This window comes from Marmota flaviventris, chromosome 1, assembly GCF_047511675.1.
Source record: "Marmota flaviventris isolate mMarFla1 chromosome 1, mMarFla1.hap1, whole genome shotgun sequence".
NCBI lineage: Eukaryota > Metazoa > Chordata > Mammalia > Rodentia > Sciuridae > Marmota > Marmota flaviventris.
In genome coordinates, this window is record NC_092498.1 from 176,452,063 (window position 1) to 176,475,103 (window position 23,041).

Below are 23,041 nucleotides of genomic sequence, written 5' to 3' on the forward strand. Positions count from 1 at the left end.
ACCTATTGTTCATTCTCCAAGTGATGTATGCTTTTTCCTTCCTTCTTTTATCGTTGATTTTCAGTTTCATTCCATTATGATCAGATAAGATGCATGGTATTATCTCTACTCCTTTATATTGTCTAAGAGTTGCCCTGTGACATAATATATGATCTATTTTTGAGAAGGATCCATGTGCTGCTGAGAAAAAAGTGTAACTGCTTGATGTTGGGTGGTATATTCTATATATGTCAATTAGGTCTAGGTTATTAATAGTGTTATTGAGTTCTATAGTTTCCTTATTCAACTTTTGTTTGGAAGATCTGTCCAGTGGCGAGAGAGGTGTGTTGAAGTCTCCCATGATTATGGTATGGTGGTCTATTAGACTCTTGAACTTGAGAAGAGTTTGTTTGACGAATATAGCTGCACCATTGTTTGGGGCATAAATATTTATGATTGTTATGTCTTGTTGGTGTATGGTTCCCTTAAGCAGTATGTAGTGTCCCTCTTTATCCCTTTTGATTAACTTGGGCTTGAAATCTATTTTATTTGATATGAGTATGGACACTCCTGCTTGTTTCCGAAGTCCATATGAGTGATATGATTTTTCCCAACCTTTCACCTTCAGCCTATGTATGTCCTTTCCTATCAAATGCGTCTCCTGTAGGCAGCATATTGTTGGGTCTTGTTTTGTGATCCATTCTACTAGCCTGTGTCTCTTAATTGGTGAGTTTAAGCCATTAACATTTAGGGTTATTATTGAGATATGGGTTGTTCTTCCAGCCATATTTGTTTATTTCTGTTACTAAACATGGTTTGTTTTCCTCTTTGATTATCCCCCCCCCCTTTACTGTCCTACCTCCCACTGTTGGTTTTCATTGTTATTTTCCATTTCCTCTTCCTGTAATGCTTTGGCGAGGATGTTTTGAAGAGATGGTTTTCTAGCTGCGAATTCTTTAAACTTTTGTTTATCGTGGAAGGTTTTAATTTCATCCTCCATCCTGAAGCTTAATTTCGCTGGATACACAATTCTTGGTTGGAACCCATTTTCTTTCAGTGTTTGAAATATGTTATTCCAGGATCGTCTAGCTTTCAGAGTCTGTGATGACAGATCAGCTGTTATCCTGATTGGCTTACCCCTAAATGTAATCTGCTTCCTTTCTCTTGTAGCTTTTAAAATTCTCTCCTTATTCTGTATGTTGGGCATCTTCATTATAATGTGTCTAGGTGTGGATCTCTTATGATTTTGCACATTCGGCGTCCTGTAGGCTTCTAGGATTTGGGATTCTGTCTCATTCTTCAAGTCTGGGAAGTTTTCTTGTATTATTTCATTGAATAGACTTCTCATTCCTTTGGTTTGGAGTTCTGTACCTTCCAGTATCCCAATGACTCTTAAATTTGGTCTCTTAATGTTATCCCATATTTCTTGGATGTTCTGCTCATGGTTTCTTAACAGTCTTGCTGAGCTGTCTATGTTCTTTTCCAGTTGAAATACTTTGTCTTCATTGTCTGATGTTCTATCTTCTAAGTGTTCTACTCTGCTGGTAGTATTCTCCATTGAGTTTTTAAGTTGGTTTATTGCTTCCTGCATTTCTAGGATTTCTGTTTGTTTGTATTTTATAACCTCTATCTCCCTGTATAGTTGATCCTTTGCTTCCTGGATTTGTTTGCGTAATTCGTTGTCGAAGTGATCTTTCATTGTCTGATTTTGCTGTTTAATGTCTTCCTTGATACTCCAGATCATCTGAAGCATGTATATCCTGAATTCTTTATCTGACATTCCATCTGCTGCAGCTGTTACCTCTTCTAAAGTTGCGTTGACCTGCATTGCTTGTGGTCCTTTCTTTCCTTGTCTTTTCATACTGCTTGCGTATCTTTCCTGCAGGTGCGGGCGGCGACTCTGCTCTCTCCTTATTCCAATTGGGGTGTCGTGGCTACCACGCCGGCAGGTCACTGGGCCTGTTCTGGGAGCTGGCGGCGGCTCTGTTCTGCCCCTACTCCAATTGGGGTGACGAGTGTACCACGCCGGCAGGCCACTGGGCCTGATCCGCCGGTCGGTTGCAGGTTTGCCTACCCTGCAGGCGCAGGCGGCGGCTCTACTCTGCCCCTACTGCAAATGGGGTGACGTGTCTGTCGTACCGGCAGGCCACTGGGCCTGTCCCGCTGGTCGGTCGCAGATCTGCCCACCTTTCGGGCACGGGTGGAGGCTCTGCTCTGCCCCTACTCCAATTGGGGTGTCGTGACTACCCCGCCTGCAGGACACTGGGCCTGTTCCTGGCACGGGCGGCGACTCTGCTCTGCCACTACTCCAATTAGGGTGGTGTTTGTACCATGCCGGCAGGCTCCTGGGCCTGATCCGCAGGTCTGTTGTAGGTCTGCCTACCTTGGAGGCGCGGGCGGCGGATCTGCCCTGCCCCTCCTACCACGCCTGCGGACCCCTGGGCCTGATCTACAGGTTGATCACTGGTCTGCTCACTCTGCGGGCACGGGTGGCGGTTCTGCTCCGCCCCCGATTGGGGTCACGTGACCACCACACCGGCAGGGCCTGATCCGGGCGTGGGAGAAGGATCTGCTCTGCCCCTACTCCAGTTGGGGTGACGTGTGTACCACACTGGCAGGCCACTGGGCCTGACCCGCCAGGCTGTCACAGGTCTGTTTACCTTGCACGCTCATTCGTCACAGCGCGAACCGCGGCTCTGCCCTGCCCCTCCTACCACGCCCATGTACCACTGGGTCGCGGGTCTGCCCACCTTGCGGTTGCGGGTGGCGGCTCCGCTCCGCCCCCTCTCCAATTGGGGTCACGCGGTCACCACGCTGGCGAGCCGCTGGGCCTGCTCCGGGCGCTGGCGGCGGCCCGGCTCCTTCCCTCTGGCTCGACGACAAATTGAGGAGACTCGGGTGACTGTGCCTCACCCCCCCTACCAGGAGACCAACTGCTTATGTCACCACTGGTATTGATGAAGTTCCCTCCTCCGCCGCTTTCTGCAGACATCAGATCTCTGCCATGTTGGTATCCTATGCGAATGGCAGCATTTCGTTCCCCTTGCCGGGCAACCAAAGCACCGGGTGAGTCCTGACCGGCCCTCAGCAGGACCCGGACCGAGAAGCAGTTTCCGCGGGCTCCTAGCCCCGGGCCAGGGAAGTTCCGGGAGCCGGAACTCGGCCACTCCGTGCTCGGTGTAAGCTCCTATAAATGTAAGCTCCAAGAAGCAGTCCCCGCGGGCTCAGTTCCGGGAGCCGTAATTCGGCTGCTTAGTGCTTGTTGTATGCTCTGGTAGGCGCAGGGTCCAAGAAGCAGCCTCTGCGGGCTCAGCAGCCCTGGGCCAGGGCGGTTCCGGGAGCCGGAACTCGGCTGATAAGATCAGGTTCTAAGAAGCACCCAGGCGCTGAGCCCTAGCAATCTGTCTGCAAGCCGCAGGTGAATTGCAGCCTGAAATTACCTGTTCTATGGCTGAATGAGCTGCGGTCAGTCGAAAACAGCGGTGGTGACGTCAGTTTACCAACATGGTGGCTGCTGGCCTCCTCTGTGGTCTGACCCGTGTGGAGAACCGAGATGGACCGCTTCCTTCCCCCGTCTCGAACCCAGAATTCAGCCCTGAGTACGGTGCTTGCGCGGCTGGCAGAAACTGCAGCGCTGTAACCCTGCGTCTCTATCCCAGCGCATGCTGCAGATTCTAGCCTCGGGCCGATTTGCTGAATAAGCAGTGCGACAAACCTCTCGCGTTTGAGTCCCCGTAGCTGATCCTCGTGCGATGGAAATCCTTCCTCCAGGTTCCGGAGCACCCCACTATTGCTGGAAATTCCTAACAAGATATCCTTTAGCCGTCCTGACTTGTCATACTCCCACACAGTGAAGCAGCACACGGGGGCAATGCACTCCCCTCGCCGCCATCTTTCTATCTCCAAATTTTACTTTTTAAAAGTATTCCTCTTGAGTGCAAAATTGATGGCAGGGTTGCAAGTAGAGGTAACTGGATTTGAGAAGAAAGAGCTTCTTTTCTCTTGGGTGTGCATTAAATAATGATAAATATAAATGAAGGTGTAGAGAAATAAGCTAATAACTTTAAGTAGCTATTTGTTATTTCTATATATACTCTTCCAGACAATGGCACACTAAAACAGCCAATTGATTTTCACCTATGTTATTCATTAGTCTTGTTTTTACATAGGCTCAAGTCTAGAGAGAAGAAATTACATTGCACTCATTTTCTCCATTTCTAGTCAGCTTATGGAAATGCAGCCCACTACTTTGTGCACTTTAACTAAAATAGTCCTGCTGAGAAAGGCACTTCCCAGAGTGGGATTTCATCTTTCATGCAGACTCCAGACACACTGTATAAATAATGCATACACTCTTCCTGCCTGGGTAGGGCGATCTTTCACCTATGAGGCTGCCTCTCCAGGAAGTCATTGTCGCTTCACTTGTAGTTATGCTCTTCTAATTTTTGAAAAGGTTAGCACAGTTTTATCTTTAATAGCCACTTGATCATTGCAGAGATTAAGAAGTCATGTTGGAGACATTAGTCAAGGAAGCCCAGGAATCCATCATGAGTTCTTTACATCCCCCAGACTGTGCAGTAGCACACTGATGAGTATTTTCATGGGGCTATCCCTAAATTATATAAAGAAATTGAAAGGGTATGTTTATTAGATATGAGCCCATTGGATTTTAATCAAATTTAGAGAGTTGTGAACATAGATATCCACCAATCTTTAGCTTCCCTGACAGTAATGGATTTATCGTGTTCCACAAGATATTCCTCATAGGAAAGTCACACCAATTCCTATTAGATTCCCCTAAGGGCTCTGTGATGATCTAGGGGACCTGTGACTTATTGTGGTAAAGGCAGAGCTCCTGAATTAATGCCTGATTGTAATTTAGGCAACATTGACCTAGAATAAGGATGAGCTACATAATGGATACTTTAGAGATTCTCCCAGATAGCAGGTATTACAATAAATAAAATATAGTGAGAGAAATAATAAATTGCATCACTGAAAAGCACACCACACTTTGAAGATACTCAATTTAATAAAATTTTCCCAGACTCTACCACTGAACTTATATATGTTTCAATCCCCAAGATACACTGATATTTCAATAACTATATTGTAGAATAGGATTGGCAAACTATAGCCTGTGGAACAAATCTGGCCCTTTATCTATTAGTGTAAACAACACTACATTAAACACAACCCCACCCACTTATTATGTATTTCTGTATGGTTGCTTTCATGCTAAAATAGCAGAGATGAGCAGTTGTGATAGGCACTAAATGATAGGAAAATGTATTTCAGAATTTTCCTAAGTTATTTTTACAAAAAAAATGTGTTAATACTTGCAAAGTTTTAGTACCAAGAAAATTAATTATATAGAGAAAATTATTCTCTCTGGTTGTGTGAATTTAACAGAACTTTGAAGATTTTATTCAATTTTTTTTCTTAGAAAGTACACACTTCTTTATTATCTTAAGAGTTAATATAGAGCTTTGTTTAAGTACACATTTTCTACGATTTTAAACAAGGTATATTCAGAATTATTTAAATTTGACTTTGATGATTATTTTGAAAAATCATATTATTTTTCATTATGAAGTAGAATGTTTCTCCCGTGCTAGAGATATTCAGCAGGATATGGGAGTAAATGAGCACTTCTAGAAATAGTCAGGCTCTAGCTTTCAAAAATAAAGAAACAAAATCCCCTGATATTAGCTGGAGTTCTGCTCACTTGATTTTTTACACTAAAGGTAAAATGAAGGACAGAGAACCTTGTTTCACTGTAAGGCTGTCTTTCTTCAAAAATGAATTTTATAATGAAAGATTGAAGTAGACTTTTCCCTGGTGGTTTTCTCACCCTTGAGGAAATCATTATCATTTTCAGCATTTCTATCCCTATCCTTAGATTTGTCATTGGCATCCCAAACATTGCCTGTGAGCTCTACATCACTGGAACAATGAAGATAAGGTACTTCCTTGTCAGCTTGTACTTGTTTGCCAATTTCACAAGGTGGGAGGCAAACATGTCCAGAGCCACTGTAAAAAGGAATAGGATATTGTGGTAAGAACTTAATCTTAGAAAATTCTTACCATTTGATAAATTAATATTTTATTTGCATAAAAAGAATATTTATATTAAAGGAATACAACATGACCTTTTTTCTTTAAAGAATATAGGCATATATATGTAAAATTATAATGATAAGATGGTTGCATATTTGACAAACTTTCATATGAAATGATATTTTAAGATTGAATTATACTCAGACTTATAGGTTAAATAAGATGAAGCAAAATTGGCAAAGATAACAAATAAAATAAAAAATAATCTGTAATTAATTTTACTTTCAGAGAATAAGTTAAACAGCAACCTATGAAAAGTTTGTCAGCTTTGCCAACTCATGTAGCTATAAAATAATCCTTCACAGATGGAGATATGAGTCTGAAAAAATGATTTGTTAATTATGGTTTCTTTAGGTATAAAGAGAAGTTCATAATTGTACATACCTCACATGATTATTTTGAATAAAACACTTGTAAATCAAGTAGTTGGATGATGCCTGGTGCATAAATAGCTTCAAACAGTAGTAGGAAATATTATTATTATTTCTATCAGAGTTCTCATTAGAAATACTAGATAAATATAAGGCAAAATTGAACAATATTTACAATTACAAATAAATTAAAAGTCTCATTTTATGATATTTTGTTAGAATATTGAAAAAAATTACTAGAATATTGAAAAAGTAGTACCAACATATTTAAATAAATACATGCCTGATTAGAACATACATAGATACAGATCTCAGAAATAATTGACTATATCAGTATTTTAAAATTGTTCAGGAAATCAATTAGACAAACCAATATTCTTTATAACATTGATATACGTAAAGTTCATATAGAGCAACAGTAACATCTAATCATTTGCTTACATGTAAATCTGTGATAAACACTATTTTACTTTACACACTAATTTAAAGACTACCTTCCTTTCATTTTATGAGAGATTAACACATTTGATTTTCAAATACACACAATAATCTCAATTCTTCAAATGCAGAAACTGAAGCAAAAAAATAATTTTCAAAAGAAAAATATGATAAGTGGGAGTATCCATGATTTGACCCTGAGCAGTCTTTCAGGGTTTGTATTTTAAAAGCTCAATCATAATGTTAATTCAACACATTAAATCTATGACTACACCAGTGAACTCACAAATTTGCTCCATCTTTTATGCCAATTTTTCTTACTTAATTCGTTATTTTAAAATAAATTTCAGTAGTGACATCAGCATAATGGCAGCATAGGATGCTCCAAAAACTTATTCTCTCATGGAAATATCAAATGGATTAACCTTATAGGACATATCAAATGGATTAACCTTATAGGATCCTGGTAAACAATCAAAGGTCTATAGAAGCCAACTGAACTTCCAATCCAAAGAACGTCAAAGAAGAAATAAAAAAGGACAATGCAAATATTGTGAGATTAATGAAAATTAAAACACAACATACCACCAAAAATGTACTGCTAAAGAAAAAAATTATAGCCTAAAATATTTACATTAAAAAAGAGAAAAAACACAAAATTTAACAACATAATTTTGTATTTTATCAATATTTGTGTATATTCACAAGGCCCTAATTTTAAAATGTCTATAAATAAATAGAAAAAAAATATCAGTAGAACAGCTAAATCAAGATTACACAATTAGTTCATTGTTACTTCCTCTTGGAAGACTTCCCAAACTTCCAAGATTTGAACATACTTTTCCTGTGTTTCCATAGCTCTTGAAATATAGCTCATTCTAATTTTAAATTAACCATTTAGAATACTAATGAATGTTTTTTATGTCCCTTAACAATAGGAATACCCAATCATACATAATCCCATCATTGATTTCACATTTGATAGAAAATTAACACAGAGACCTCAGTTGGCAGGTTTTATTTTAAAATCTTGAGGGAAATGGTTTGAGCAAAAATACTTTGTTCTTTCTCTCCTTGAGAGGAGCTGAACCCTCCTTCCTTTGAATTTGCCTGATATTATCACTTACTTTACCAAAATAATACAGTGGAAACTATAGTGGAAATGACTTTCCGGGGTTTCTGTGCCAGATAACAAGAGGCCTGGTAGATTCTACTTAGATCTATTGATATGCTTGGTTGTCAGAATGCTTTATTTGGAATTTTAAAATTTAGAACATGTGTGACAGGAAGTCAAGCAGTTCCTGGAGAGGATAGCATGATGAGGAAAAGAAACCTTCCACTAAGAATTGGAACTTGATTTCCAATCCACACCCAGCATCAGGTGGTCATCCACATGGAGAAGCAGTCTTGGAGGTGGGTCAACCAGCCTCTGTCAGGTTCCCTGGCTACTGTCACATGAGTCAGACAAGCAATGCCTTGCTTGTGGATTACTGAGCAAAGTAAGTCATTATTACTGTTGTAAATCTGTAACTTGGTGGTAGTTTTTAATGTGGAAATAGATAATTGGAATGATAATGATACAGATGTTTGAAGAAAAAGAGTCTGCACTAACCATAGATATTTTCACATATATGAGGGGAAGGTTAGTAAATACACAAATTATTCTTATATGAAATGTTCTTTATTTTTTTCTGGATATACCATAACTCTTCTAATATATGTCATATTCAAATGAAGCAAATATAGAGAGAAGAATAGGTAGTTTAGAGGGAGAGAGAAAGAGCTCATCATCATAAAACAGTGAAACCAAAAGGGATCATCTACTACTTAGTAAAAAAAAAAAAATGAAGTTTATGTAATTAAGTGAATTACTCCTAGGTCACATATATAGGGATAAAAATGATCAACATCATCAGGCATAAATGGCTCCCACCTATAAACATAGCAGCTCTGGAGGCTGAGGCAGGAGGATTACAAGTTCAACATTCTTGCTCAGCAATTTAGCAAGGCCTTTAACAACTTAGTGAGATTCTGTCTGAAAACAAACAAACAACAAAAAAATAAAAATAAAAGAGCTGTTGTGCCTTGGTTCAATCCCAGGTGTAAAAATAAATAAAGAAAAAGATAGATAGGTAAATAAGTAAATAAATAAATGTATGTTCTCCCTTGATTCTAGGTCTGAGTTTTCACATCTCAAATATTAATTAAAAATAAAGAAATACATAACCATTGATTAGATTTCCAGTCTCACCCAAGTAGAAATAATGATTCAGTTAAAGGACCTTAAATCTACAACTTCTTCTGTATCAGTGTTAGTCCATTATTATTTCAGAACTGTGTTCAGTGACAGATGGTTGGGTCACTCAGTTACTATGGGAATATAAATATTTCAAAAATGAATATATATGAGCCTTCAAATTAGAATATAAAAATATTTTTATAACCTAACTTCTCTTGCATTAAGAAACTCCCCTTATACATTCATAACAAAATGTATTCATCTAGGATATCTAGGGCGATTTATCTTGCAGAGGAGTCTCACAAAATGAAAATAAAACTATAATAACTCACTTTAATGGATGGTATTTTCAAGAGTGTTTTTTGAATAAGACACTCATTTGTTGACACATTTCAGGTTCATGCAAATATTCTCTCTCTATTTTGTAGGTCCTTAAATGAAACCAGTTGCAAAAATTGAGCACAATGAAATTGTGAGAATTGATGGCAAAATATGAGAGGAAAAAGGTCCCTTTTCCCATTATGAGAGCAGCAACAAGTGTCTTGAAGTTTGAGGTTACCTCTCAGTGAGTGACTATAAATATGTGTGAAGGGATATATTAATGTAGAGATAATAATTCTTGCAGAAATTTGTAGACTAAGAATCATAGCAAAACTTGTGTTTGCAAATTCTTCTATTCTCTTTTCTTGAAGCTCATTCTCCACTGTTACTGTCCAAGCACAGAATGCCAACTCTTGCATTTGAACTCTACATAAGGTTTCACCTCTTTCCTAAAATCCAACTTTCTCAGGGCCAGCACAAGGCTATCTACCAGCAGGCTACGCGCCTCCTTGATAAGACTATCTCCCACCCTCAGAAGACTAACATCTTTAATTTGAAACCACAATAAGACTATTACCAAAGACATACAGAGCCATTGTTTTAGATTAAATTTTATTTTCAGTTCTAGAACAAACATGCTGGAGGGATGCAATAGAAAGCCTTGCTTCAAATGGGAGAAAAAAAGAGAGACAAATACTCAAGTTACTTTTGTAATTAATTACCCTGCTAATCTTGGATATCGAGCTGAGGAAGGTGGTAGTCTCCAGAATGCCTGCTCTATACCAAGGTTGAAAATCGGGTTCAATGTCTAGGTCTCCTCATATATAAGTAGTGGGGAGGAGTCCTGAACACATCTAGATTTAACACAAAAGACCAAGGTTTAATTTTACATATGTTCAACTTGAGCTGAAAGATATTTCAAAGGCAGATAATTGTGTCTGAAGAAAAGAAGTATGGACTGAAGATAAATACAGGAGAGGGTTGCATGCTGGTGATGTAGATGCCAAGGAAAGCCATGTAGGTAGGTGGGATTATCAAGGGAGATGTCATAGGGTGAAAACTGAGCTTGTATAGAACTGATTCCTGTATATTGGATGATGCTTGGCAAAAATGCCTGTGAATAAGAGAACAGAAAATTAGAATGAAAATGAGAAGGGTATCAGAAAACTAAGGGAGATGGTGCCCTTAAGAAGAAAATGGTCATTAGCATCCATTATTATTCACATGTCATGTAATGTGAGAATTTTTATTTCATTTTGACTTCTGATGCTGCTTTCTGGTACAATTTTAGTTTCTTAAATGTGCCATGATTTCTCTCACCTTTGGCTTTTGTAACTGGTATTCAGTATGTCTGTTCCTTTCCATAATATTGAACTAGTCATTATTTAACCTTTAAGGTTTTGCCTTCAAGTTACTATTCCTAGAAGATACAGAGACAAACCCACATTAATACAGTGATCTCATAACACACAAAGGCACCATAAACATATTTTTGAGAAAGGAGCCTCTTCAACAAATGGTACTGGGAAAACTGGAGATCCATATGTAATAAAATGAAATTGCACCCCTATCTCTCACCCTACACAAAATTCCATCCAAAGTGGATCAAGGACCTAGGCATTAAATCAGAGATTCTGCACTTACTGGAAGAAAAAATGGGCCCAAATTTCCATCATGTCAGCTTAGGAACTGAATTCCTCAACAAGACAACTAAATCGAAAGAAGTAAAATCAAGACTCAATAAATGGTATTGCATCAAACTGAAAAGCTTATTTACAGCAAAGGAAACAATCAAGAACATGAAGAGAGAGTCTCTAGAATGAGAGAAAATGTTTGCTATCTACACCTTGGTTAGAGCATACTAATCTCCAGGACATATAAAGAACTCAAAAAACTTCACAATAAAAAAAAATAATGCAATCAATAAAAGGGCAAAGGAACTGAACAGATACCTCACAGAAGAAACAGAAATGATGAACAAATATATGAAAAAATGTTCAACATCACTAGTAATTAGAGAAATGCAAATTAAAACTACACTAAGATTTCATCTCACTCTAGTCAGAATGGCAAATCCAGAATATAAGTAACAATAAATGTTGGCAAGGATGTGGGGAAAAGGTATACTCAGACATTGCTAGTGGGGCTGCAAATTGCTGCAGCCACTGTGGAAAGCAGTATGGAGATTCCCCAGAAAAGTAGGAATATAGCCATCATTTGACCCAATTATCCCACTCCTTGGATTACACCCAAAGGACTTAAAATTAACATACCATAGTGACTTGACCACATCAAATATATATATATATATTTGATACAGGAGATTGACCTCTGAGACACATCCCCAGCCCTATTTTGTATTTTATATAGAGACAAGGTCTTACTGAGTTGCTTAGCATCTCGCCATTGCTGAGGCTGTCTTTGAACTTGCAATCCTCCTGTCTCAGCCTCCCAAGCCAATGAGATTACAGGCATGCTCCACTGTACCCAGCCACATCAATCTTTATAGCAGCTCAATTCACAATAGCTAAGCTATGGAACCAACCTAGATACTACTCAACAGAGCAATGGATAAAGAAAATGTGTACCTGCAATAGAATATTACTCAGCTATAAAGAAGAATGAAATTATGGCATTTGTTGGTAAATGGATGGAACTGGAGACTATCATACTAAGTGAAAAAAGCCAAACCCCCAAAATCAAAGGCTGAATGTTCTCTTTGATATATGGATGCTGACTCATCTAGGCAGTGGGGAGGGAGGAGAGAGGAGGTTCACCAGATTAGATAGGAGGTAATGGGGGAAAGGCAGGGGGGAAGGGAATAAGAAAGAATTAGAATGAAATGGTCATAACTCTCCTACATTCATATATGAACACAAGACCAGTATAACTATACATAATGTACAACCACAAGAATGGGAAGTTTTACTCGATGTATGCATATTAAAATACATTCTACTGTCATATATAACTAAAAAGCACAAATAATTTTTTTTTTTAAATTACTATTCCTAAACCTTTCAAACCATCCCCAAGGTAGGTCTGAAAGTCAAACTATGTCCTTATAGTCTTCCTTGAATTTTACTTCTCTTGTGTACTACTCATTATCATCATCACATTTTGAAACTGTGATTCCTTCCTGTAATGCTGCAGTTCTGATATCTGGGATTACATTTATAGTGTCCTATATCCCTGGCAGAGTAACTGCCATATGCTAAAAATATATTAAACATATGTTGAATTAATAAATCAATGATGTGATGCAGATTCTCTGTTCATTTATTACTATTTCAGTCCACTGCATCTTGGGCTACAATTGCTACTACTTGCATGAGTCTGGTGAGACTGAACACTCAAACAAGTTAAATAAAGAAAGTTAATTACTCAGATAGGCAGCAAGGGACAGTAGAAGTTTATGGTTCCTGTTGAGTCAGTCTCCCAAGTTTTTGTAATCCTTTCCAAGGTAGTTAACATCTTTGTTTCACTCGTTTCTCTTGCACTGCAAAAGGGACTCAGGAAAGAAGCCCACCTGAATTTTATACCCCAGGAACAACAGGAATCATTGTGTGAAATTGTTAAAGTACATCCTGTTCTGTGAGGGACTGGAACAACCCCTGGACTTTTTCTGGCCAACCCCTCCCTATCTCAGGATGTTGTATTGCCAGAACATACTCCAGTTATTCTAGAGAATTACATGTGAGAAGAGAGGGATAACTGGGTGAGTCCAAGGACACTCAGAAAATGGTCCAGAAAATGGCAGAAAAGTTCTTCATTCAAAAGCATCAATCTTGGCTTTTCTTTTTATGATTTCTCTGATTCTTCTCTGGATGCTCCATCTCATTCTGTTTTGAAGTGTCCACACTAAATATTGGTACTCCCAAGGTTTGGTTCTTGCCAATAATCTTTTGTCAATCTAACTCTTTTCACACCTTTATACATTATTTGTTTTACTCTTATGAATATTATATATTCACCCTGATTTTCTCCTGTGATTCAGGCCTATAGATTGACTTGTCTGTTAAATATTTTCAGTAGGATGTTCCATAGATCCCTAGATTCAGTGTAACCATTAATACGAGATTAAAGTCTCTGTAATCTGTCCCTCCATCTGTCTCCACTACCCCAGACATTAGCATCAATATTCACCTGGTCACCTAAGGAAACTCTTTGAAATTCATTATGTGACTCTATACCTACCATAGCTAATTAGCTACAAAATTTCTTAATAACTGGAACATCATTGTTCTTTTATTTTTTTTCATTATGTTAGATAAAATGCTTATAACTGTTGAAATGGTTTTGTGATTAGCCTCCTGTTATAGTTTGAGTATGAGATATCCCCCAAGAGATTATGCATGAGACAATGCAAGAATGTTCAGAGGTGAAATGAATAGATCATGAACACTGTAACTTAATTAGTGGATAAAAAAGGCACTTAAATGGATTAACTGGGTGGTTACTGTAGGCAAGTAAGGTATGGTTAGAGGAAGTAGGTCACTGGGGTCTTGTCTTTGGACTTTATATTTTGTCCCTGGCATACATCTCTCTCTCTCCCCAACCCCTGTCTCCCCCTGTCTCCCTGTCTCTGATTCTCAACTATTATGAACTAAGCAGCTTTCTATACCACACCTTTCCTCCATGATGTTCTAACTCACCTTGAGCCCAGAGCTATATAGTGGGTAGACCATGAACTAAACCCCTGAGCCAAAATAAACTTCTTTTCCTCTAAGTTGTTCTTGTCAGGTCTTTTTGTCAGACTGATGAAAAGCTGTCTAACATAGCTCTTCACCAGATTTATTTAATCCCCAGACTCATTATCCTTCAGTTCATTTTTTTCTACTGTTGGGTTATCTTCTGAAATGACCTGCTTCAAACTCATCTCCTTCAAAACCTTTGTTCAACCCCAGGGCTGCAAATGCCCCAGCATACTATTTATAGATCTCAAAGAAACAACTGGGAGGAATCAACAAAGAGAGTTATTATTCATGGCAGTGGCAGTCTGGGAGAAAACAAAGGTTGTGTCATGCCAACAAGTGGGGTGGGGGGATATATAGGATATATTGCATGCCCCCCACACAGATGGATTCTTCAAATGTTTTCTTAGTGCATTCTTTGACTTACAACAAAGGTTAGTCTGCTTTGATTTTCTACCTCAAATTTGAGGAAAGGGAAGTGGCCAGTTTCCCTTCTCCTTCCCTTCTCCTTGCCCATAATGTTTTTTGAAGTCTTCTCATCTCACCACAAGGCAACACTTACTAGGCACAAACTGCTGGTACCCCAACACCTTCATTGAAGTGTCTTTTCACAAAAGAGGCAGAAAAGGCCTTTCCTGACCTGAATGTGACCTCCACCTTGACACTTACAGCTCATCACATCTTCTATCACTACCAAAACTATAGTTTCTGAACATGTGCATTCTTTTCATGCTAGCATGACTAAGCACATGTACTTCGTATTGCTACGATCATTTTCTGTGACTCTGATCAAAACTAATAATTAATGAAAACATATGATAATGTCAAATACCTTTACCTTTGTGAAGCATGAAGTTTCCTCTCCCAGAAAATAATCTCTTCTCTGAAATATCCCTCTACTGTAACATAAATCTATTGCTTATTAATGAATTTTTATGGTTTCTTTGCTTTTGTCTTTTATTTTCTATATTGTAATCATTGTAGGATACTAGAGCTAACTATGTATTTTAGTAGTCCAGCATAATATATTTGCTCAGTAAATGTTTATGAATGGAGATGATACAAACTCTTGAAATAAAATTATTGTGAACTTAGAAATGGTTTCTGTTCAAATTTAGTTCTCTGCAATTATTCTTCTCACTAAATCAATTAAACTGCTGCAATACCATAGTGAAAATCAATTAGTATAAAATTGAGGTTAATGCTATTTTTTTTCTAATAAGATATTGGCATATAATAGGAAGTACTTTTTTGTTGCTTTTGGTGGTGGCTGTATTGTTTGACACTTAATCGATTATCTTGTTATGGGAATATTACATGCATCATGTTTCTGCTAAACCAAGTCAAAATTTACTAGCACAGTACTTTTATTGTATGTAAAATATTAGAAAATAAGAGGATGATATTAAAACTATCAAGTAGAAAATTACTTTAGTACTGTGGCATATCATTTTCTCATGTAGAAGCTCTATAAAGTCTGCTATGAAAAAAATACAATAAATCCCTATGACCAGGGGAAATAGAATTAAAATCTGAGTGCAATTAAATTCTAGTAGATTAATGATGCCAGTTATATTTGATGACAACAATAAACATAATGCAATTTAGCTAACTTATTGCTTTAAAAAGCAACTTGATAACTAACAATGGAAGAATTTTGGCTCAAGTAGCTAACTATTTATATTTGAGTGTGAGGTAACCTAAATTACAGTAATGGAGAGATACTTAAGTCTAGTTTTTATGATGTCTTTAAAACATTCAAATTGGTTTAGGGTCTCTAGTATATTCAGTAATTATACAAAGGATCTGTTGTCCATTTCTTTACCTACACACTTGTTTACTTTCCAGTGTTACACAGCTTTTATCACTGTAACCAAAATACCTGACAAGAACAACTTAGAGGAAATCTTTATGTTGGCTCATGGTTTCAGAAGTCTCAGTCTATGGTCAGCCAGCTCCATTGCACGGGGTCTGATGTGAGGTAGAACATCAAGGTGGAAGGGCGTAGCAGAGGAAAGCCACTCAGCTCATGGTGACTAGGGAGACTTCACAGAAAGTCTCAGAATATCCACTAATATCCCAGGTCTTCCTTTGGACAGTGGATGAAAACCTTCACGACCCCATAACTCCATCATTTGCATTGGAGTTAGGAAGAGGTCAACAAGAATATAAAAATATTCTAGGCCACACACTTGGTACCAATTTCCTCTAAACCCAGTCCTACCTCCTAGAAGTTCATTTAGCCATCAATAAATTAATCCACTGATGAGATCAGAGCCCTCATGACCCAATCATTTCCCAAAAGCCCCACTTCTGAAACATTATACCTTAGAGGACTTTCCAGATCTAAGCCATAACATTCTGCCATTGCCCTACAAAAGTTTATGCCCATCTTGCAATGCAAAGTGCATTTAATCCCTCTCCAAGAGTTCCTCTTTAAGAGTCCCCATGGTCTTCACTGTTCCAGCATTGCTCAAAAGTCCAAGTCCAAAGTCTCCTTTAAGAATCAAGGCACATTCTTAACTGTGAGCCCCTATAAAAATAAAAAAAATCAGGTTACATACTTCTAACATATAATGCCACAGATTAAATACTCCCATTCCAAAAAGCAATAGGAGCATAACATAGAAGGGACAGGAACAAAACAAAATGGGGACCCAGTAGATCAAACATTAAATAATTTAGCTCCATGTCAAGCATCAGAGCAATTGGTTATGAGGGCCCAAAAAACTTAGGGAAGCCCTACCCCTGTGCCTTAACTGGTTGAACCCTACATGGCCTCTCTGAGGCTGGCTTAACTTGTTGCCTGCAGCTTTACATGGCTCATAGTTTACACTCCTGGTATATTTTAACTTCCTAGGGTCTCCATGTTGGCTTAGGCTTTAGTCTTACAGTTTTACCTATTGTCCTTTCAGGACTGCCTGTAAGGATTCTGAACCTGACACATATTTACTATTCTCCCAGGTCTTCCTTTGAACAGTGGATGAAAATCTTCATGACCCCATAACTCCATCATTTGCATTGCTGCCACCACCGCACGGACAACACCAATGTCTGCTGCTAGCTCGGGCAGTAGCCATGCACCCTTGAACCATAGATGCAGCAGCCTCTGAGTGTCTAGGTTGTTAAGCTTGGTGAAACAAATCCAGGGGAAAAACCTTCCCAGGCAGCCCTACGTAAGAACTCTCTTCTTAAAGGAAAGTCTTGCACACATGTACTCTTGAGCTTGTGGGTAAGGTCTTGTTGATCACTTAGATACCCAACTGGTATCTTTTCTATTCTCTCTGTACAAAGTTACTGGTTTCTATTTAATGTGCTTATCTCCTCAGCAACTATACCTTTCTTGGCCCAAATTTTACATATGCTTTTCTTGTTAGATAGATCACTTAGATACCCAACTGGTATCTTTTCTATTCTCTCTGTACAAAGTTACTGGTTTCTATTTAATGTGCTTATCTCCTCAGCAACTATACCTTTCTTGGCCCAAATTTTACATATGCTTTTCTGTTCAAATCACAAGTCTTTCAAATCTATCCTCTCTGCTTTTTTTGCTCCTGATTGTCACAGTAAACTTGGCTAAAGGCAGTCAGCAATATCCATGCCACTGCCTGAATGCTGCACAGCCTTGGAATTTCCTCCATCAGATTAATCAGTTCATCACCCTTAAATTCAGCTTCACAGAAAGTCTCAGAATATCCACTAAATATATACAAGAATGTAACAAAATGTCCTCTAATCTAATTCCCAACAGAATCCTCATTTCTATTTGAAATCTCCTGAGTACAATATTTACTGTCTTCATTCCTATTGCCATTCTGGATTTCTGAACTCCCACCAGAATTTCTGAACTCCCACCAGAATTACTCATTTAGCTCCCCTTACAACATGCTAAGACTTCTGCGCCTACATCTCCAAACTTTTCCAAACTTCTCCCACAATCCAGTTCCAAAGGCTTCTGATCCCGATGATCAAAAATAGTCACAGCAATCACTCCATTTCTTAACATCAATTTCTGGGTCATTCAGCTATTTATCACTGTGACAAAAACACCTGTTAAGAACAACATAAGGGAGGAAAGTTTTATTTTTGGCTTATGGTTTCAGAGATCTCAATCCACGGTTAGTTCCACTGCTCTGCGACTGAGTGAGGCAGAACACCAAAGTGAAAGGGCATGCAGAGGAAAACTGCTCAGCTCATGGTATCTGGGAAGTAGAGTCAGAGTAAGAAAGAGGACATGGAGACTATAAATCCTTCCAGGGCACACCCCCAGTGATTAACATGCTTCAACTAGGTGCTATCACCCCATAGCCCACTCAGCCATCAATGGATCAATCCACTAATGAGGTCATAGTCTTCATGATCCAGTCACTTCTCCAAGCCAAACCTCTGATGGATGATGCTTTAGGAGACATTCTAGGTCCAAACCATACCAGATAAATTAAAAATTTAATCAGATCCTTAGATTATTGGTTCTAAAATGTGGTCCCAACCTTCTACTTTGGAATCGGTTAAAAATGCAAATTTACAGATCTCACTACAAACCTACCAAAGAAGAAATTCTAACAGTGGGGCCCAGAATCTGTATTTTAATAAAACTTTCCCCTGATTCTGATGCATACTAAAATTAGAGAACCACAGTCCTAAAGCAAAGAGATTTTTAAAGAATTTTAAAGTCTAAAGAAAATGAAAAATTAACTCTTTCATTTTCTAAGTGATGCAAATAATAATAAATGGCTTGCTGATAGGTAATTGATTTTCTAAATTCTGCTCCTATGAAAGCTTCATAAACTAAGAAATCCAAGTATGGATACATGCTTAAAATTGAGGACCCACAAATACGGGCAGACAGGCACTCACTCAAATTCATATTTTAAATCTAATATTTACTTTTAAAGTAGTTTGATATATTTACTGATCACTCAAATGAATTAGATTTTATTATTTCATGAACAATAGTCACTGTCACTTCATATTCCAAGAGGTACACTTAATAAAGCTTAATATTCCAAGCCATACGAATGCCATAGATATAGAAAGCAGCTGGTCAATATCCATCAAACTAATTAAATAATTTACATTTGGTGGATCATGTCAAGCAGAGATGGCAGAAAGTTTTCATTTGTCATAAATCATCCTTAAAAGATATTTTAAAATTAAAAATTTACTTTCCAACCCAGTTGGAAAATATATTTGATATATTTGATTATACTTACCTACTTAAAGCAGAAATGGATTAAAAACTTGACTCTTTTAAAAAGTCTTCATGACACCCACAATAGTAGTTTTAAAAAGTATTATATAATGACATTTTTTAGTGCAATCAGACATAAAAGTTAGTCAGTACTTTTCTTTTTTTTTTTTTTTTTTTTTTTTTTAATTTTTATTGTGGGTTGTTCAAAACATTACAAATTTCTTGACATATCATATTCCACACTTTGATTCAAGTGGGTTATGAACTCCCACCTTCACCCCATACACAGATTGCAGAATCACATCAGTTACACATCCATTGATTTACAAATTGCCATACTAGTGTCTGTTGTGCTCCGCTGCCTTTCCCATCCTCCACCCTCCCCCCTCCCCACCTCTCCCCTCCCCTCCCCTCCTCTCTCTCTACCTCCTCCACTGTATAACCCTGAGGGTCTCCTTCCATTACCATGTAATTTCCCTTCTCTCTCCCTTTCCCTCCCACCTCTCATCCCTGTTAAATGTTAATCTTCTTCTCCTGTTCTTCGTCCCTACACTGTTCTTAGTTATTCTCCTTATATCAAAGAAGACATTTGGCATTTGTTTTTTAGGGATTGGCTAGCTTCACTTAGAATAATCTGCTCTAATGCCATCCATTTCCCTGTAAATTCTATGATTTTGTCATTTTTTAATGCAGAGTAATACTCCATTGTGTATAAATGGATATAAAAAAAAGTACTTTTCTAATTTGTGTATCTTTGTGAATAGACATGCTACTCTTCAGAAATTAAAATGTTCACTGTGCAAAAGCTTTTTCCCTAAAGAAAAGGTACAAGAAATGAATGGAGACAGATCCCCTATAAAGAGTTGAAATTAAGCCAAAGGGAAATTGCATTTTCCAAAGAAGTTCTTGTTGTTGAAGAAAACACAAGACACAGGCTAAATAAATCAAAGTCCCATTTCAGTGAGCCCATCTGAGCAAAACCACATGCACTAGATTCATTACCTTGGAAGATGAGTCAAATCCATGGGGTTTCCCAAGGAGTTCAAATTTGATTTTCATTCTTACTATGATTATTAATAAGTTTGGTCAAAGAGGGAGTTACAATATCTGCTTGAGAAAGATTCAGAAATATATATGCTATACTTAATCAAGCCTACCACTATTTCTTCATCCTCTCCAATCTCAAAAATACAAATCTACACAAGCTAAATGATATTCTGTGTTTTTGCTTAACTCCACCATCTCATATTATGTTAGACCACAAGTCTTAATTCCAAAGAATTAAGTTAAATACTACTAGAAAACCCTACAGGAAAAAAAATAATACTATAACTTTCATAGGTTTTAATGTGCTTCTAAAGATCAGGTTACCAGCTATAATCTGCCTGTGAGGATGTTTCTCTTTGAACTCAGTTAGGACCTGTCACAATATTCTAGAATCCTTTAACTTTCCCTTCCAAAATAGGAAAAAAAAAAAAAGGTTTAAATGTTTCTAGCAAATTAGAAAAATTGTTTTCTATATCTAACTAGGCAAAACACTGTGGGTACAATAATGATTCAATTTCAAGCACAACAGCTGGAAAAGTCAAATATGTTATCCTTCCATATCAAATCCTTATGCCAATAATATACTGAGGAAGCAATTAAAATTTGTTATTTTTGAGATTTATGGGACGTAATACTATAGTCCCCTTTAGTGTAGACAAACCCAACTTTCAGTTACTTCTCTCTTCAAGAAAGGTTTTGCCTAATATCTCACAGCACTACAGATGCTCTTACAAGAAAGTAATATTTGTTAACAGTTTACAACTGAATTCCTTAAATTTATTATGTATTAGATAGAAAACAAGGGGAGAGAATCCTAGAGATATTTTCCTTTTCAGAAAGCATGTAAAACTTTGTGTGTGTGTGTGTGTGTGTATGCCCATAAAATTTATACAGGAAGAAATTAAATGTGTAAAATGATTTATAGGTGGATTAAAAAATCTTGCAAGGCTGGGATTTCATACATCTTCATGAAAACTGTTATAAATCTTTGTAACCTAAATTGCTTATCCTAGTTCTACAGAAACCGCATAAACAGAGCAAACAATTATCTGTAATAAACTTTTTCTTTGATATTGTGGCAATCCTGTTTTCATGACACACTCGTCATTATATAGCTTGTGTTCTCCCATAATGGAACCCTGTGTCCTGATTCCTAGTACCTGTTGTGCAGTTCTGCAGATTCTACTTATGTTGAGGAAGTCAACAAGATCATGATGTTGAGATTAAAAGATGGAGGGAGATTGAAATATTCGCTTAAAATTTTTACTACATATAAATTATCAAAATAATGTCTTCTGCTCCTAGTTTTGGGAATATTGGTTGCATAAACTCTAGAATCTAAAACATTATTATGAAATTTGACATATTACATGAACAAAAAGATGTCATAAATGATTCATTGAGATAAATTTCAATTTGTAGTGCTATTTTAGTTTTAATTCATTATTTTAAATTTGCAATTTAAATCTAAACATGTTATAGCATTAAAGTAATGTTAAGTACAATAATGCAATGCTTTTCCAAGAAAGTGTAAGAAGCAGATAGGAAGAACATGGTATATATATCCTGGAAAATAGTTAAAATGGAAAGAATGAAGTAAAATTGTACTCTTCATTAAGAAAGTATGTTAATTTCTTTGAGATTAAAAAAAGTAAACTAATCTCATGTTTCTTGCAGTTGTTTTTGTTGTTTAAGAACATTCTACCCCTGAGATGTATACCCAGTAGTCCTGGGTTTGTGGTTTTGTTTTTGTTTGTTTTTTGAGACAGGGTTTCACTATGTTGCTGAGGCTGGTTTTGAATTTGTATCTCGATTTCCTGAATTGCTAGGACTACAAGCGTGTACCAGAGCACCCAGAAATTATAAATTTTTATCACCCCTCTCCTTCTCTCTACTGAATCTAAGTCAGAAGCACCTACCCTTTACATACAATTACCAAGTCAGAAGGCCTAAATGCCCAGGCAGGTCATAGAATGTAGCACATGTCACTTGAATGGCAAAGACCAGGACAATCAGAAAAAGTTCAAATTAGAGAACAAAATTGTTGCCTTTCATGGGAGATAATTGATTTCTCATCCATTACATTTGGTAATGGAGTGCCAGATCTTTCAATAGTCTGGAGAATTAAAACACCAGATTTGGGGTTATACCTCATGATTTTTAATTGTTGGCCCAATTTATAAAAATATGCTGTCAAAAAAATTCCTTCTCAATTAATCTGTCTCAATGAGTTTTAATCTCTTCTGGGCCTCATCATCATGTTCAAATGAAATATCTTACGTGTATACTCATATCTATTTGTGTACTCACACTCTGATCTTGTCCCTGCGTCTGTTCTTGAACAACAGTGAGCACATACTGTGTATATTGCATGCTTCTGGATATTGTAGATAAGAGTAAATAAAAAGAATATCTACTACCTTATATTGATGGTGAAAAGTTTAGAATTCAAATATGAGCCATTAAGTATTTGGCAGGCTTTGTAAATAAAATGATATGATAAATGTATTAGTATATGCAATGAATTTATTGTGCCCTTTGTCTCTTTAAATGATTGTCTGTTTTTATTGACATGTTACCTATTATCAAAACAGAAAATTTTCAATATATTCACAGTGAAATTTGATAAGTGCCTACTTTA